The sequence below is a fragment of the Podarcis bocagei genome (genome assembly GCF_964188305.1).
Source record: "Podarcis bocagei genome assembly, chromosome: 4".
In the NCBI taxonomy this organism is placed as follows: Eukaryota; Metazoa; Chordata; class Lepidosauria; order Squamata; family Lacertidae; genus Podarcis; species Podarcis bocagei.
Window position 1 is genome coordinate 36273001 of NC_138128.1, and position 17559 is coordinate 36290559.

At 42.6% G+C, this 17559-nt stretch overlaps 1 protein-coding gene across 4 annotated transcripts in view; it reads right to left on the reverse strand.

Moving 5' to 3' along the window:
* Positions 1-17559, reverse strand: part of ST6GAL1 (ST6 beta-galactoside alpha-2,6-sialyltransferase 1) — an 82683-nt gene that overhangs the window by 38934 nt on the left and 26190 nt on the right. The window contains exon 1 of one of the 4 annotated variants that reach the window (XM_081192684.1): positions 13786-14060. The exons of the other annotated variants lie outside the window; for them this stretch is intronic. The gene's annotated coding sequence lies outside the window, so the exon portion shown is untranslated. Of the gene's footprint in view, positions 1-13785; positions 14061-17559 lie in introns of those variants that run through there. 4 annotated transcript variants of the gene reach the window in all.

Consider the following 17559-nt stretch of genomic DNA (forward strand, 5'->3'; position numbering starts at 1 on the left):
TGATTGCAAATATTTCGGCTTTCCCCCAAAATTACGGTTCTCTCCTCATCCCCACAATGGCTTCAGCATTTGGGAAATTTAGCACCTCACCTATAGGTTATCTTTCCATCCATTGAATAGGTACAAGGACTGTGAGCTCTGCAGTGGTTGCAGAGGCTGCATTGCTGTTTATTTTAGATGCTAGTACTACACAGCTGCCCCCATCAGTAGCTACCTTCCACAGCTTCTTCTCTAAAATTTCAAGAGGTTTCTTCCCATGGATAATGCAGCAGTTTGCAGTGATATCCCAGTTTAATAGCCAATGAGAATGTCAGGACTTACAGCTATAGGAGTACTGTCTAGAAGGATCCAGTATGTTGGAAATGTTTAGATAAGGAGGGTTCGTTAATCCATATGTGGCAGCAATGCGAACTTGCCCCCAAAAAAAATAATTCTGGGGAATGATTTATGAAGAACTAAAGAAGATGCTTCAATATTCCTTTCCAAAGAAGCCAGTAGCATTCCTGTTAGCTACAATAGGACAGGAAATTCCAGATAAAGTAAAAAAAAACCTTTTCCTTTACGCAACAGCAGCAACAAAACGCTAAAATGTGGAAGGAGAGAAAAATCCTGACAAAAAAGGGGGAACAACTAGAAGAGTATCTAAGAAGTAGTAGTATAACCCTACCCTACAAGTAGGGTTAAACACATGAACACCAGCAAACAAAACAAAGAGTGAAAGATAGAGATGGGAAAGAACGGAGAACTTTAGGAGTTGCAGCAAACCAAAGGGATTGGGCTAGGATGTCAAGGAAAGATAGGTTGGGAAGTCTAGGTGAGATGGGATAGGAGATGGTGTATGTAACTGGAACAAATTTAACTGATTGTAACTTGAAAATGCATAAATAAACAATAAAAAAGGAGTATTGTCTAGAATGCTACAGTGACAATTTTTCAACCAAAGCCTAACTGCCACTGATAGGTATGTTTGGCAGGGCTAATGTAGACAAACATAAATACAGTGGTGCCTTGGTTTATGAACTTAATCCATTCTGGAAGTCCATTCTTAAACCAAAACCGTTCTTAAACCGAGGCGCGCTTTCCCTAATGAGGCCTCCCACCGCTGGTGCCCTTCCACCATTCAGATTCTGTTCTTAGACCGAGGTAAAGTTCTCAAACCGGGACACTATTTACAGTTTGGGGGAGTTTGTAAACCAAATTGTTCTTAAACCGGACTGTTCTTAAACCGAAGTACCACTGTATACTGTTGTGCCATTGTTTGTATGCCCTTTTGGGGTTCATCTGAATGGAAAGAGGCCTAGAAGCATAATAAATCAAATCACAAATGTCTTTTTTCTTTTTGTTGTACAAAAACTGGCAGGCCAACCCTACGGTTCCGCCAAGGTTACCATAACATAGTTAGACTCCTATGTTCAGCCAGGAGCAAAAAGCACAATTGCTGCACTAACTGAAATGCCCACAGCATCCCTGCAAACTTTGCCACTGCCCAGCAATCCTGAGGTTGCTAACTAATGGTAATACACATCAGCCATGCATGGACCTCATCAGCCAATGTGTGGCAACAGTATTAATGTTACATTGATGCTACTGTACCCAGTATATATGCCCCCTGCATGCACAATGCAGAAATGGGCAGCCAGAAGAGACCACTTTGCTTTGCCAGTGCAGACCACCATGTAGCTCTGGGAATCAACTAGCCATAAATGTCAGGACAGATATTTGTATCTCAAGGGGTTTGCAAACAACGATCAACCAAACACTTTGGGCAGGGGGGCACTAACCTTTTCGGACCAGTAGGCGCATGTTGAATGTTGAGAGGGTTCTGGCAGTTACAAAATAGCTGCTGGGGGGGGGGCATGGGGCATGGTATAAACCAAAACTAGACAGACAGCCTCCCTGGAAAACCTTAAGAGAAGTCAGCTGTGTCCTGCTAGTCCTGATTGTGGAGGACAATAATGATTTTTTACACACAAACACATACACATGCTGTTTGTGTCTAACAGCAACAGGGAGTGTTCCTCAGTACCAGGAAAAGTTGGTCACAGCACAACACACTTTCATTCCACAAAAATCAGTAAGGTACGATCTACATATTTTGCCCCATTATGTTCTTCTAGAAGGGCTAGAGACTTTTGACTCTGGGGCACCTGCCCTGGGGCACCAGTGAAAGCCTTTGTGGGCAGCAGGGAGCCCGCGGGAGCTATGTTGGTGACCCTGGACTCAGGAAGGGCTGCCATGCCATTCCACTGAGAACAGCCAGCAAGCTCTATAGTCCAATGCGTAGAGGAAGGATCTAAGACTCACTGCAGGGACAATGGTCCAAACAGTCATCAGAGCACTCCACACAGTGCAGCTGTAATGGTGCCCTTGGGAAAGGGGAAAGTGATTTTTATTTCCCCTATCCCTCACCCCCATGAGTGGATCCGACGCACAAAGAAAACGAGAAACTGTGACAGAAAGTTCAGAGGCCGGGTACTTTGAGTATTTTGCCAGCACTTATGCATCCAGGTTTTAACACAGCGCTCCAACTTGCAATGACTGTATTAGCTGGGGGATGAATGGGATTTCCCCAGCAACAACCTATTGTTCGGTTTGCACGCAGAGCAGCTGAGACCTACCCCCAAACAGAAGCATGGAGGGGAGGGCGCAGGTTTGGCTCTCCTCTGCTGTGGAGTCTCTTTGACATAGAAAGTAAAACCCACTCCTGCTTTAGAAATGAATGTGCAAGTATTTACTGGAGGGGTGGGGGAAGCACCTAGATAGGCTTTGAGTCAAAATGGTATGCAAATGAAAAGTAGTAGTACGGTGTTAGTTTTTTTCAAGGGGAAATTTCTGGATCACATGTGACATAAGCATTCCTTTCTCACCTGCTTGAAAAAAAAGGGGGGGGGGAGAATGGTGTAAGAGTGATGGTTTGGGGTGGAAAAGCATTAATGAGGCCAGAACGCCCTCAAAAGTTCCTTGATAATCCCATAACAAAGTTGCCTTTTGTTCAGGGAATTAAAGCTGATGAGCATCGAAACTAATTGTCTGGCATCTTCCTTTGGTCTTTTGACTGGGGCACAAACAAACAAACACACAAACACCCTACTCCCTGCCAAGCTAAGGATGATGTAATCTAGGTATCTGTGGAGAAAAGAAGGGGACAGGCTGAAGTCTGAGTGTGACTAAAGGAAGCAGAGGTACTGAGAGATATTTTGGGGTTTGGAAGCTAGCAGCACTTCAGGCTGTTGGTTGTGGAGTTATGGTGGGGGGAGGGGGGATTTTGGTGCACCTCTGCCTGTGCTTAACAAGTATATCTGTAAACAAGCGCAAATATTACAAAACACCAAAGCTCCAGTAACCGCCTTCTAAAATAAACTAAATCTGGGTAAGCACTGCATCCCTGGAAATTCTCACTACTGGGAAAGCTCAACCGACATTTCTTCTTTCCGCTCAACTTCACTGTGAGGACTTAAAGGTACAGGTATCCCTGACCATTAGGTCCAGTCATGGATGACTCTGGGGTTGTGTGCTTATCTCACTCTATAGGCCAAGGGTGCCGGCGTTTGTCCGCAGACAGCTTCCGGGTCATGTGGCCAGCATGACTAAGCCACTTCTGGCAAAACCACAGCAGTGCATGGAAACGGCGTTTATCTTCCCACCGGAGCGGTGCCTATTTATCTACTTGCACTTTGACATGCTTTCAAACTGCTAGGTTGGCAGGAGCTGGGACTGAACAACGGGAGCTCACCCCGTCGTGGGGATTCGAACCACCAACCTTCTGATCAGCATGCCCTAGGCTCTGTGGTTTAGACCACAGCGCCACCCGCATCCCTAAATGTCAGGACTTAGTAGAACTAAATACTTTTGTTGCAATTGCATCGGGCCCAAACCACTAGCTATATATCATTACAGACAATACAGTGGCACCTCTGGTTACGTACTTAATTCGTTCCGGAGGTCCGTTCTTAACCTGAAACTGTTCTTAACCTGAAGCACCACTTTAGCTAATGGGGCCCCCTACTGCCGCTGCACCAGTGTCCGGCGTGTGTGTGTTGAACAAAAACTTTTAAACCAGAGACAGCACTGATATCAATCAATAAATTACTATGTACTCTACAATGCCTTTGGCCCTCTTAAAATTATTAATTAACTTAAAATACTGCTCCTCAAAAGAAATGCTGTGGAAACAAGGTACAATAACATTGTAAAGGTCTCAACAGCCATCAATTTTTACTGTTCTGAGAAGTAAGAGATATGTGGGCAATTGTATTGGAGAGTATGCTGCTGCACACAGGAGTGGCCATTTCCTAGGTAACACAAGATCCTTTGGCAATAAAACAGGAGGCATGACCAACAGAGCTTAGAAAAAGGTCAAGCCAACAGCAACAAGCACACACACTTATGGCTCCCAAGTACGTGCTCTGCTTGAATTCAGTATACTTTGCTTATCAGTCATGTGGCATTTTCTGGAGTTTTTCCATGCTCATGTGGTTCTGCCTCACTTTAAAAAGCTATTGCTGGAACTAGAATTTCCTTCACCATGTAAGCATGTAATTCTCTCTAAAAGATATTTAATATACAGAACCAACACCTATACATGTTTGCTTATTAAAGAGCAAGTCCATTCTGAGATGGGAAAAATTCCCTTCCCAAATCCATGTTTTTTGCAACACAGCCTAGGGGGTGGAGAATGTAATGTCTACAGATGTATATACAGTGGTACCTCGGGTTAAGTACTTAATTCATTCTGGAGGTCCGTACTTAACCTGAAACTGTTCTTAACCTGAAACACCACTTTAGCTAATGGGGCCTCCTGCTGCTGCCATGCCGCCGGAGCACAATTTCTGTTCTCATCCTGAAGCAAAGTTCTTAACCTGAAGCATAATTTCTGGGTTAGCAGAGTCTGTAACCTGAAGCGTATGTAACCTGAAGTGTATGTAACCCGAGGTACCATTGTATAAAATTCTGGAGTTTCCGTAACAATTTTTTCTCCCCCCCCCCCAGCATTTCACTTTAAAAAAATACAAAAACTCAGGCAAAATGAGAAATGTTGAAGTCGACTGCCATCAAGCAGTGGCGTAGCGTGGGTTGTCAGCACCCGGGGCAAGGCAAGTAATTTGCGCCCCCTAACCCGTGGATTTGCGCCCCCTAACCCATGGATTTGCGCCCCCTAACCCTAACCCCCAGATGTTGCGCCCGGTGCGGCCGCCCCCCCTGCACCCCCCACGCTACGCCACTGCCATCAAGCAAGAAATCTGGTGGTCCAAAAATACCAAGTGGTTGTTTTCAATGTGAAAACACTTTAAAACAGGACAGACGGAAGGAAGTCCTTCTTCACATGGCACCCAGCTAAACAGTGGAACTTGATCCCACAAGATGTGGTGATGGCACCAACTCACAACAGCTTTAAAAGGGGATTAGACAAATATTAACAGTTACCTGTCCTGATGTGTATATACTGTCTCTATGAATACTATTTCCCAGGAAACAACAGCCGGAGAGAGCTCTTGTTCTGTTTGTAGACATCCTGTAGGCTTCTACTTGGCCCCTGTGGGAAATGTATGCTGGACTAGATAAAGACTCTGGTCTGATCCAGCATTGCTCTTCTGTTGCTCTATTTTTTTCGGCTGTGAAAGGTATCCAACTAAGTCATATTCAGAGCAGACCCAATAGTTTTTGTTGATTTCAATGGGTCCACTCAGAGAATGACTAATGTTTGCTGGCTTTCACCCATGATTTCATAATGCTGACTTTCACTGTGAAGCAAAGTAAAGTCAGAATAAACACTCTTGTATTTTTTCCATGCAGGAAACTAGATTTGTTTTGTTGCCCTTGGCTCTTTTAGAGAATCTGACAGACCTTTTAAACTGTGTCCCATTACCACCTGCATAATCAGATAGAAATGAAACAAAAATCAGTTATGCTGGTCAGTAGAACTGCTGAACGTTCTTCGTGTCCGGCCTTCCTTCACGGAACTGAACAGATTCACTGAAGTGAATAAGACTCTCCAATGGCAAGGTAACAGCACAATTAGCAGTCAGCTTTGCAATCCACAGAAAAAACACTGACATGAAATTGAAAGCTAACAGTAGTCCTCTTTGTACATTTCTTAGAAGTATTTCTTTTCTTGTCCTGTCTTTAAAAGCAGAACTTCAATGAAATGCATAAACATCTCTGAATTAAGAATTTATATTTCCCCCACTTTTCATACCTTAGATTCTGAATATTTCCCGATTGGTCCAAGAGGTGGCAATCCCATTTTGGAACTATCCACTTGCCGTTGTATAGAGTGACAAAATGACGGGCTGACATAATGGGCTTTTTGCTTCCATGGGTGCCTTTAAAAATGTAGTATTTTATCAAGCATTGCTCCTTCCTTTTCCTTCGGACATCCTGTACCCATTTTTAGGGTGACAGAGAGGCAGGCAGTGAAACTGCCTATTTTTGCTCCTTCCTTATTAGCCATAGAAATGCTTCAACAGCTTTCAGTGCAACTTGGTTTAAAGCAGGCATGGCCAAACCGGGCCCTCCAGCAGTTTTGGGACTACAATTCCCACCATCCCAAGCTAACAGGACCAGTGGTCAGGGATTATGGGAACTGTAGTCCCAAAACAGCTGGAGGGCCAAGTTTTGCCATGCCTGGAAAGGAATGGCACAAGTAAGGAATCTGAGCACTTGTGCTCAACCAAATGCTGGAGCTGCACTCCTTTTACTACCTGCATTTTCTTGAACTTGCAACAGGCATACTCTTATATACACAAATGCAGGATGAAAGTGAGGAATTTAAGATAAACCTCTCTCCCAGCGATGAGGGTTCTGTTTTCAAGCTTCTGGCACTTTAAATTTAACTGAGTTAGGGAAACAACTTTTTTCTCTCCCTTGCTGCATATTGAGTGGTCATCAAAAAGCTGAGCACTGTGACAGGATGCAGATCTTCTCTTTGCTCCAGGAATAATAAATATTTAGTTCTTTCAATTCAGCTGGAAATCTCTCACTGACTCGCACACCATTCCCAACACATCTCTGTTTCAGCAGAGAAGTCCTGCGCTGCTTTTTGTGCGATATTCCAATTTACCTACAAAAGAAGTTTCCCAAGGTCTCAGTGTTGTTTATTTATTGTAAGTGAGCTGAAGTTCTTGTGGTTCATTTTAAGAAATGCGAAAAGAGGAACAAGTTTTATTTTTCTCTGGTTCAACGCTCCTTGCAGTGAAAGACACCTTACAAACCCAAGTGACAGTTACTGAGGGATGCTGATACAGAGATCAGCATCTGCAGCATCAACAATTTCAAGAAAAGCAGAGTCAGATGGAAATTTTATATCCACTACCCACATCAACCAATAGCAGAACGAAAGCAAAATATTACCTCCAGTGTTTCAGGAGGACTATATCTAAGCCTTCTTTGTTCTCTGAGCTGTCTCCTCATACTTCCTCCACTACAGCATAAATATAAAATAAGCTAACTTCCACAACAGTAACAGTGTTAGTTACTGTGATGTTCTGTGGGCTGACATACTGGCAGGTGTAAATGTGTGGCTGAGTGAAGATGACATTGCCTTGTGAAAGGGGAAAGAATACGACCAGATGGACCTTGATTTTTTCCCCCACTTTATGAGTCACCTCTCATTTTGCATATTTCTTTTTTTAGGACTAGAATGAGCCTACCAGACCTATCTCAATCTGGTTTCAGGCCTGGTTTTGGCACAAAAACTATTTAGATGAGCCCAATGAACGATGCTGAGAAAAGGGACAAAGGATAAGCAACCCTGCTTATTCTCCTGGAGTTCTCTGTGGCTTTTGATACCACCACAGAATCATAGAGTTGGGATGCCAATGGGCATTTAGTCCAAGCCCCTGCAATGCAGGAACACCAACCGTTCTGAAAGTGTGATTACCAGGGACAATCTGTTCATTCAAGCCATTGAAATCTTATTTCAACTACAGGGCCTCTAAATTTCATTTGCTAATCTGATGACAGATTGGTTACCTGATGTCAATGAAAACTGAAGTTGTACAGTGTTAGAAGATTGCAGGGCTGCTCTTGCAGGGACAAGTGGGTTAAATCTGCTGCCTTCTTGGTGCCCGTTTTTGCTTTAGAGTATTATTAATAATAATAATTTATTTATACCTCGCCCATCTGGCTGGGTTTCCCCAGCCACTCTCCCAACAGAATGAATGATAATAATAATAATAATAATAATAATAATAATAATAATAATAATAATAATAATAATAAAGCGATAAAAGCATATTGGTATTTAATGAATGATGCTTTGCAGGGTTAAAAAAAAAGAGAAAAATGGTGTAAAAAGTATAAAGATAGAGGTAATCTATATCAGACACAACAACTTAGAAAGAGTAAAAATTCCGAGGTCTTAGAACAAAGGAAGGAAGTCAATATGTGTATATGTATGTAATGACTAGATTAGAACGATGATATCGTTTTATTTGTAGATATGTGTTTTTGTTTTGTTTTGTTCTTTGTGTTCTTTTTTTCTCTTGTGTTTTGTTTTTGTTTTGTTTTTTCTTGTTTGTACTGTTTTATTTTGGATTCAATGTTTGTTCATTTTTGTTGTAATTTTGCATTGAAAATAAATAAATAAATAAATAAATAAATAAATAAATAAATAAATAAATAAATAAAACACCAGACATTAAAAACTTCTCTAACTTCCAAAATATATGGGGATCCGATATGGACCTGTAGACTTATGGAAGGCAACAGAAGGAAGGATGGGGCTAGCACTCTCACCCAACCCAGGTGTGATGAGGTACCCATTTAAATAACACATGGATAGGCATAGAGCAGGGTTTTTCAGGCTGAGGATCACATTTCCACCTGGGTGATCTTCCAAGGCTCTACATCCCAGTGGTAGGCAGGACCAGGGGCAAAAATGGGCAGAGCAACAAGTGTACATTTTACCTTTGTACAATAGACTAGTTTCTACATTCACTCACAAAGAATCATAAAACTGGGTTGGAAAGGGATCCCAAGGTCATCTATTCCAACCCCCTGCAAGGCAGGAATCTCAACTGAAGCATCCATGTCAGATGGCCACCCAGCCTCCAGACGGAGACCATTCAACTGTTAAACAGCTCTTATTGTCAGAAAGTTCTTCCTGCTGTTTAGTCTCCTTTCTTGTAATTTGAAGAGATATTGGTTTGAGTCCTGCCCTTTTTCTGGAGAGAATGAGCTGCAGGACTACCTGGAAAAAAACTTTCAAAATATGGTGCTGGGAGATTACAGCACAACATCAAGACATCTATGTTACGGCGTCCCCTCATATTTTCCTTCTGACTCCAGTGCTGTTTGTCATCGACATTAAGCTGCTGAGTCATGTCATCCAGAGGGTTTGAGTCGGGTGAGGTGCCTTTTGTATTTTATCATCAACACCCCGCTCGGTTTCTCCTTTTCATGAGATTCGGGTGAGGCAGTAAAAGTGCTGAAGAACCTGGCCTGGCAAGAAAAAAAGTGACCCTGGCAGAAGTGAATCAGCCCTTTACTGACCCTTGCCCCACCCCCAACTGCCATTTTAGGGGGTGTTTTACATCATCTAGAACAGATCAATTCACTTTTCCATTACTTTCTATGGAAAAGTGCGCCTCTACTTATGTACGTTTCTAGTTATGACCTGACCTCCGGAACCTCTAGCCCCCTAGAACAATACGTATTTAGAATTCCAGTCTTACAGGCTAGGAGGAACAACTGCAATGGCAGGACTTTGGGGGTGCAATTTATTCGACGGAAATGTGATGTCTCTGTTTCTCAGCTTAACCTGCCAAACAACACTCCATTCTCTCCATTGTTCAACTTCTCTCGCACCTAGACTTTCCTTCCTTTTGGTCTTTGCGCTCGCTCTCTCTCTCTCTCTCTCTCACACACACACACACACACACAGCAAAGAGATCACCTAGCACTATCCCTCACCTGCTGATAATTGAAGGATTAAATTGGAGAACTAACCTGCAGTGACTCTCCAAAGGTGTTGTATCTGGTCAGAATTCAGGAAAAGTCAGGCTTTGTTTTCTCTGCCTGTATGGGGGACTGGGAGTTGCGCTCCCTGGATACTGCAATAGTATAAGGAAGGGCCGTGGGTAACTGCTTTAGACTGACTGCTGTTAACATAATTTTTACAAGTGAGTTTGACTTCTGTACAGACTCATCATGAAACCCATACAGGTCATAATGTGCGATTGGACTTCAGACCTCCTCATGACTCCCTGCTCAGGTGTTTTCTGTATGCAAATTAAGCAAAAAAAGAAAGAAGTCCATATATTCACTCATCTATTTATACATACACACAAACACACACCTACACCATCCTGCTTCAATAGACCGCAGGACAGTTTAAAGCATAGAACATAATAAACCAGGGGTCCTCAAAGTTTTTGAACAGGGGGCCAGTTCACTGTCCCTGTACATTGTTGGGGGCTGGACTATAGTTTTAAAAAGATGTGAACGAATATTTAAGTCACCCACTTTTGGTGGTTTGTTGACCAATAAGAAAGCCTGGAGGCGGAGCCTACCTGATTTTGAGGCTTAGCCAGACGTTTTAACAGTTAGTTTGGTTGGTTCTTTGGGGGAAGGGAGATAGAGGAGTCAGAGTGAGTTAGAGACAGGGACAAGACTGAGAGGGAATAGAGTGACAGCGTTTCAAATATATTTTAAAACTTGTTTGTGTTTGAAATAAACTTTAATCTTCATTGTTAAAAAATAAAAAATAAATAAAAGTGCTGAACGGGTGTCTGAGATCAGTAATGGACAGGATCTGGACCAATTAACTGAAGGGCAATCAATTTAAGGAGGATGTGCTGTGGGCAAGTCGTATTCTGGGGGAAAAGTTGTACTCCCTCTACAGCAGATTTGGGGGACTTGTGGTCCTTCAGGTGTTCCTCTCATGCACTGGTTGCCAATTTGCTGCCAGACCAAGTTCAAAGTTCTTGTGTTAATTCACAAAGCCCTAAACAACATGGGCCCAAAGTCACTTAAGAAGCATCTGATCCCTTATAGTCCACCTCAATCACTGAGAACCTGATGGGTCACTTTTGGCAGTTCCTCATGCCCTTGAGGTTTGCTTGGCCTTCATTAAAGACTGAGTCTTTAGTGTGTAGGCCCTGCCTTGTAGAACTCCTTACCAGTTGAGGTTTGGTAGGAACCATCTCTGCCTTCTGTCTTCTGAAAACTGTACTGTTTAGATAGGCCTTCATAGTATGAATTTCTCCAACCCAGTGTTCTCCAGAGGTTTTGGACTGCAACTTCCATCATTCCTAAACATTAACAGCCCTGGTCAATGAGGCTTATGGAAGACACCAGTTTGCAGAAAGCTGGTGTACACCACTCTGTGGAGCAAGGGCAAGGAGACAGAGACAACATCCACCAGACCTGATAAAACAGAAGACAGCAGGGAACCAAGGACTGAACCCTACATCAGGGATGTTTCAAGTTCTGATATTAGCAAACTCGAGGAAACGAAAAGGTGCTCTTATTTGCACTGGTTGTGAGAAGTCAAAACAGCACTCTCCACCTTGGTCCAGTTAAGTCACTGTTCCAGACAGACTATCTTAAGTTGTGTGGAACTGGTAAATTATCTCATTATATAGGTATACTTATAGTCTACTTATATAATTACTTCCTTCTTTTTTATATAAAAAGTAATGAAGCATAATGGCACTTGGGTTTCTCATATTATTATTCACAGTGCATAGTGTTTGGAGCTGTCTTTCCTACCCTCAAATGAGTTTGCTCATCTGTTGTTTAGTAGAAAACAGGAACATAATGCATCTATTTAGCAATACCTTTGTGTGACTTTCTTTCTCTCTTGGAACACATTTAAACCTCAGGATCCCAAAGCTCGCCCACCCACCGCCCAATCAATCTGTTATGTTTCCTAACCCAGTATCATGATGGTATGTTTCATTCAGTGCGTCTTCCCACACACCTCAGATATGGAGTAAACCAGAATAGGATACAGAAGGAGAAGGCTCCTCTTTCTCCTGCCCACACTCCCTAGCTCAGAGAAGGCTGGATTGACACAGAAGAGCAGAACAGATTGACTCCACTATGCCTCACTTCCATGGCAGTGGCTTGAAAAAGTACAGGAATTTCCAAATGCCAGAAAGCTACTTGGGTAACTCTAAGCATCTCAAGGAGAATTTAGATGAATGCCTTCTTTGACCACCTTCATTTAATGAACAAGAAGCTTGATGCACAATATTTGATAAAGACTGGGTATACAACATAGGATTTCTGTAAGAAATGAGGGTGGAGGCCTGAAGGAAATATCAATCGGTGTGCAGTAATAATACATCTTGCACTGCAAAGTGTTTTCGGTACAGATTAGATTCCCAAGCTAAGTTGAGAACGCAACTGCCTAGACTTCGCCAGAATGATATTTTTATGCTTTTGTGAGTCACTGATTCTCCAGAGCCTGTGCAATTGGCCTTTTCCATTTTCCATTTTCTCTCAATGGTGTGATAAATGCCAAGTGTGTCACAGATCACCAGAGATGTCACTGACACGAACCAACAGATGCCCATAATATTTGCAATGCCACATCCTGCGCAGCACTCCAAACAGTACTAGAAGTGGGCAAGAGGGAAATAATATGTTTCCACTGATTAAAAATAATAATACTGCATCTTCCAGTGTCACTGAAATCTAATTTTCCCACAACAGACTTGCTTGGCCTGGGGGGTGGGCAATAAATTTCAATCTTCTGTCACAACCGAGAAACAACAGTACACAATAAAGCAATTGTCTAGAAAAGCTTGAGATACTAAACTAAAGCCTTTCTAAAAGAACAGCACCTAAATCTTAAGTCATAGTTGCTCAAGTCCAAAGGGCAAGCCTTGCTGGAGTGTGTGTCTTACGAAGCGGCTGTAAAAACAGGGTAGCTGTTTATACTTGAGAGAGGATTCTGGCACTGGGCATCTATTTCTAGCTTCTTCTCCATTCCCTCTTCCTCGCTACACATCCCTCCAAAGCAGTCCCAACATAATAACTGAGAATACAACCATTCTTCCACATGCTGAGGTCATTCAGGCAGACGGCTCACTGACTGGAATGTTGCTATAGCGCTGGAGCCCTAAAGCTGTTAACTCCCTGGTGATGAAGGGGGTAGAGGCATAACACATGCCGGACTGGGAAATCCAGACAGAAAAGGATTAGTATCACATGAAGGGGATCTCCTGCATGGAGCTCTCTAACTCACCCCCCCACACACACACACCCCACAGTCCTCAAATGAAAAGACATTTGTGATATAGAAGGATCAAGAAGAGACAGACACCTTTGCAGCTTGGTTTGGAGAGAAATTAATCCACCACAATAATGGGCCAGGAGTCAGAGTTTTTAGGACTCTAGCAGAAGAAATCTAGCCAACCCAACGCTCTTTTTTATAACTTCCAAAAGGTAAATAAAAGTATTCAAGAAAGCATTTCCATATGCAGTGGTAACTCGGTTTTCAAGTGTAATCCGTTCCGGAAGACCCAGTTCTGAAACGTCCGGAAACCGAAAACTCAACAGCCGACAGCTAAGTCTCAGGATCTTGCACTCAGTGGAAGCCACAGGGCATGTTCGATTTCCGAGGCGTGTTTGAAAACCAAAGCATTTACTCCCGGCTTTATAGCATTCATAAACCGAAATGTTCATCAACAGAGATGCTCGAAAACCGAGGTACCACTGTATGCTTTTCCTAGTGATGTTGCTGAAACAGCCATTAGATTGCTACCAAGTTGCTTTTTCTCTAGTATTCATCAACACTGGTACTTCTTGAACCTCAGGGTTCCTTCTGATACTCACCTTACTTAGCCACTCCAGTCTGTGTCCTTGCTGGGAAACGTCAATCACACTGGAAGATCCAGGACCGATGAGTGGAGCACCTCAGGACTTTGTTGCCCTCATACACACTGAAGCAAGGAGCTGCACTGTGCGTTCCCAACCCTCCTGGTTGAAAACTTCTAGAAGGGGTGGGGAACGTTCAGTCCACCGGCTTAATTTCCCCAAACCATACCCACCTGCCCACACCTGCTGCCAAACGGGGCCAGTGGAAACCCACTCAAAGTGCTCCCGGTGATTCTGTCAGCACCAATCAGCAGCAACAAGAAGCCTACAGCCATCAGCTGTGCTACAGAATTTCCCACTGGGCATTTCCTAACGCAGCTGTAAGTGGGGCTTCCCTGCAAATATCCCTTCACTTCACCAGCCTGAATCACAGCCAGCAGTGAAAAAGGATCTTCTTCTGTAGGTGTGGCTTCAATCCTGCCTGCAAAGGATTTTGTTTTGCCAAAATGATTCGGGTGGGGTGAGGGAAGTCAGAATCCGGCTGAAGACTTCTCTTAAGATCAGAGAGGCATGGAATTGCACATACATTGCCATGCTTCCTACATGACAACAGATAGTTTCAAAGAACAATCTATGACGTGGTGAGTAAATACTACTTTAACCTACATTGTGGACACTCTTAAATGGTGACATGTGTGGAGTTTTCTATTCTCTTTTTTCCCCCTCCACTCCCACCCTCTTTTTAGGGAGACAGAGCAGCCCACCCTATTTACCTTTATAAATAAACATTTTGACTTAACATTTTTACTTATGGGGAACTAATTGTTTGTTCCCGTACTATAAACGCCAAGCCAGCACAATTCTCCTGAATGCAATATTCAAACCCTGCTGTCAGGTTAATTATAGTTAAACAGAAAACCATTAAGCTATTACTAGTGCAGCCACATCCAATCCAAAAGAGCCGTAAGCCAAAAGCAGCTGTAGTTTCTTTCTGACAGCTCCCCACCCCCACCCCCTAGTGTTAGGAACTGGGATATGGAAGCTAGGAGCTAAATGGACCTTAAACCTAGGTTATGGGCGCAACAACAGAATGTCTAGGTGCACTTTTTTATAACAAGAGTACAAAGCTGAAAATGAATGAACTGCAGCTAAAATATTATGTTCATTTTTCACATGGTCTGGTCCTTCCCCTGCCCACCCTCCTAATATTCTTAAGAGGGTCTCTTACCCAGTATTCAGACAGTAGCTGGAAGAGGGGAGGCAGAAAAAGCTCTTCCTTTCCTTCCACTCTGCAGTTTTAATCTGAAATCTTAGGCACAGTACTTCGCCCAGAGCTCAGAAACCGCTTGCGCTAATGAAATTCCCTGTCACAAAATGCACCTAGAACAATGCCCCCCACCCCTTTTCTTTTGTTCATGGCCTGCTATGCCTGGGCATTACCTAAGGCTCTGTTAACATCAAAACAAAAGGAATTTGAAACTGAGCATCTTGAACCCTGCTAGAAAGCCCGCAGAACCAACTGGCAAAAACTACCGTAACTTAAAATTTGCTTCCTTGATCTTTTTTCTTCCATGCACAAAGAAGTGCTGCACAAATGGGCAAACCACAGATATTGAGGTAAGTGATGCTCATTGCAACACCATCCTCAAATCACAACCAAAAACTATGGAAGCCTCAGCAGGGGACCTTTGTGGTTTTCCTTCTTTGAACTGTGGAAACTTGCACTGCCCACTGGGCCTGAACTCCAAATACAGACAAGATCTTTCTGTTAATACCACTACACATGGAATCTGTCCCATGCTTAAAGTAATGTAGACCAGGTATCTTCAGCCTTTTCCAACCCAAAGACCCACTTTTAACCCAGACATGCATTTGGGGACCCATGTCTCAATATCTTGCCATATCTTGTTGTTGTTCTTCTTCTTCTTTGGCGATCACTCATAGCCGAGTAAGATTGTCTTCCATAGCACGGTTTTAACAGTGAGTCCGTAAGTGACTGTGGAGGCCAATTCTGGATCCACATGTCCTTCCACAGTGGGGACATTGGTTTCCGGGCGGGAGTTGATCATGGTGTGGATTTGCCAAGCGTGCCTTCCTCTTAGCACATTTCTCCTTTGTGTCATGAGCTCAAGTGTCTTCAAAGCCCATGACACCTTTGGTGAAGGCTGTTCTCCAATTGGAGTGCTCGCAGGCAAGTATTTCCCAATTGTTGGTGTTTTTACCTTGAGATAGTCTTTAAACCTCTTTTGTTGACCACCAGCATTACGCTTTCCATTTTTAAGTTCAAAATAGAGTAGTTGCTTTGGAAGATGATCATCAGGCATCCGCACAACAGGACCATCCAACGAAGTTGATGTTGAAGAATCATTGCTTCAACACTGGTGATCTTTGCTTCTTCCAGTACACTGGTATTAATTCGCCTGTCTTCCCAAGTGATGTGTAAAAATTTTCGGAGACACCGTTGATGGAATCTTTTGAGGAGTTGGAGATGGCGTTTATAAGTGGTCCATGTTTCACAAGCCATATAGTGTTCACTGAGATCCACCTTACATCAGGCCGTGATCCACTAGTGGTTCCCTACCACTAGTGGGTCCCATCCCACCAGTTGAAGACCAGTAATAGACACTGAACAACCACCCAATCAATCAATCAATCAATCAATCAATCAATCAATCTATACCGCCATATCATGTTATATTATGACATCATGTACAATGTTAAGACATAAAACACCAATTTAAAAAATAAAAATACAAGTAACTGGCTAATCAGAAATAAAATTTTAAAAGGTCAGCAAAGTCTTGTCAGAAAAAAAGGTCTTCAAGAGATGGCTGAAAGTCAAAAGTGAGAGTGCCTGCTGAATGTCTTGTGGAGTACTGTTCCACAGCATAGGGCTGGAGACACTAAATGTATGACTTTTAGTTGAGGCCTCTTTAACACAGGGGACAACTAATAGGTTACAGTTTCACCAACTAAATGATATTTTTAAGACAGATAAGAACAAAGGTTTTAGTCGTGAGATATCAAGATTTCAAAAAGATTTGTTAGAAAATAATGCTAAATTATTGTTGAAAATATAGTTTGCTCTTAGAATGGCACACAAAAGATGAACAGGTCAAGTTGGTAATGATACACTGGGCAAAATATTTGGGACATAATATCCAGATGGCAGATTGGGAAAGGTTATGGAAAACAGACGTGAAATTTACAGGATGTTATACACTGAAAGAAAACTATATGAAAATGACTCCTACTAAGTTGACAAAAATGTATAGGACAAATGTATACAAATATCTGCTGGAAAAGTAAAGAAAAAGAAGGTACCTTCTATCATATGTGGTGGACTTGTAAGGTAATAAAAGCTTTCTGGGAGATGATATATAATGAAATGGGGGGGGGATGTTTAAAATAACCTTTGTTTAGAAACCAGAAGCCTTTTTATTAGGAATTACAGGTACCAATATTCCAAAGGAGCAGAAAATACTTTTCATGTATGGAACAACAGCCACCCGGATGTTACTAGCCCAAAGCTGGAAAGAAGACAAAGTCCCTACCAGAGAGGAATGGCAAACCAAGCTGATGGACTATGCTGAGATGGCAAAACGTACTTGAAAACTCAGAAACCAAGAGGCCAAAAACTTCATAAAAGAAATTTATAAGTTATTTAGGAGACCCCTGTAAGCAGCTGGAAACATTAGCAGGATTTTTATTTCATTTCTGGTGTTACAATTATCATAGACAATATGGATTGATATAAAAGAAAGTAGAGTATGGAAGAATATGCAGTTCTAA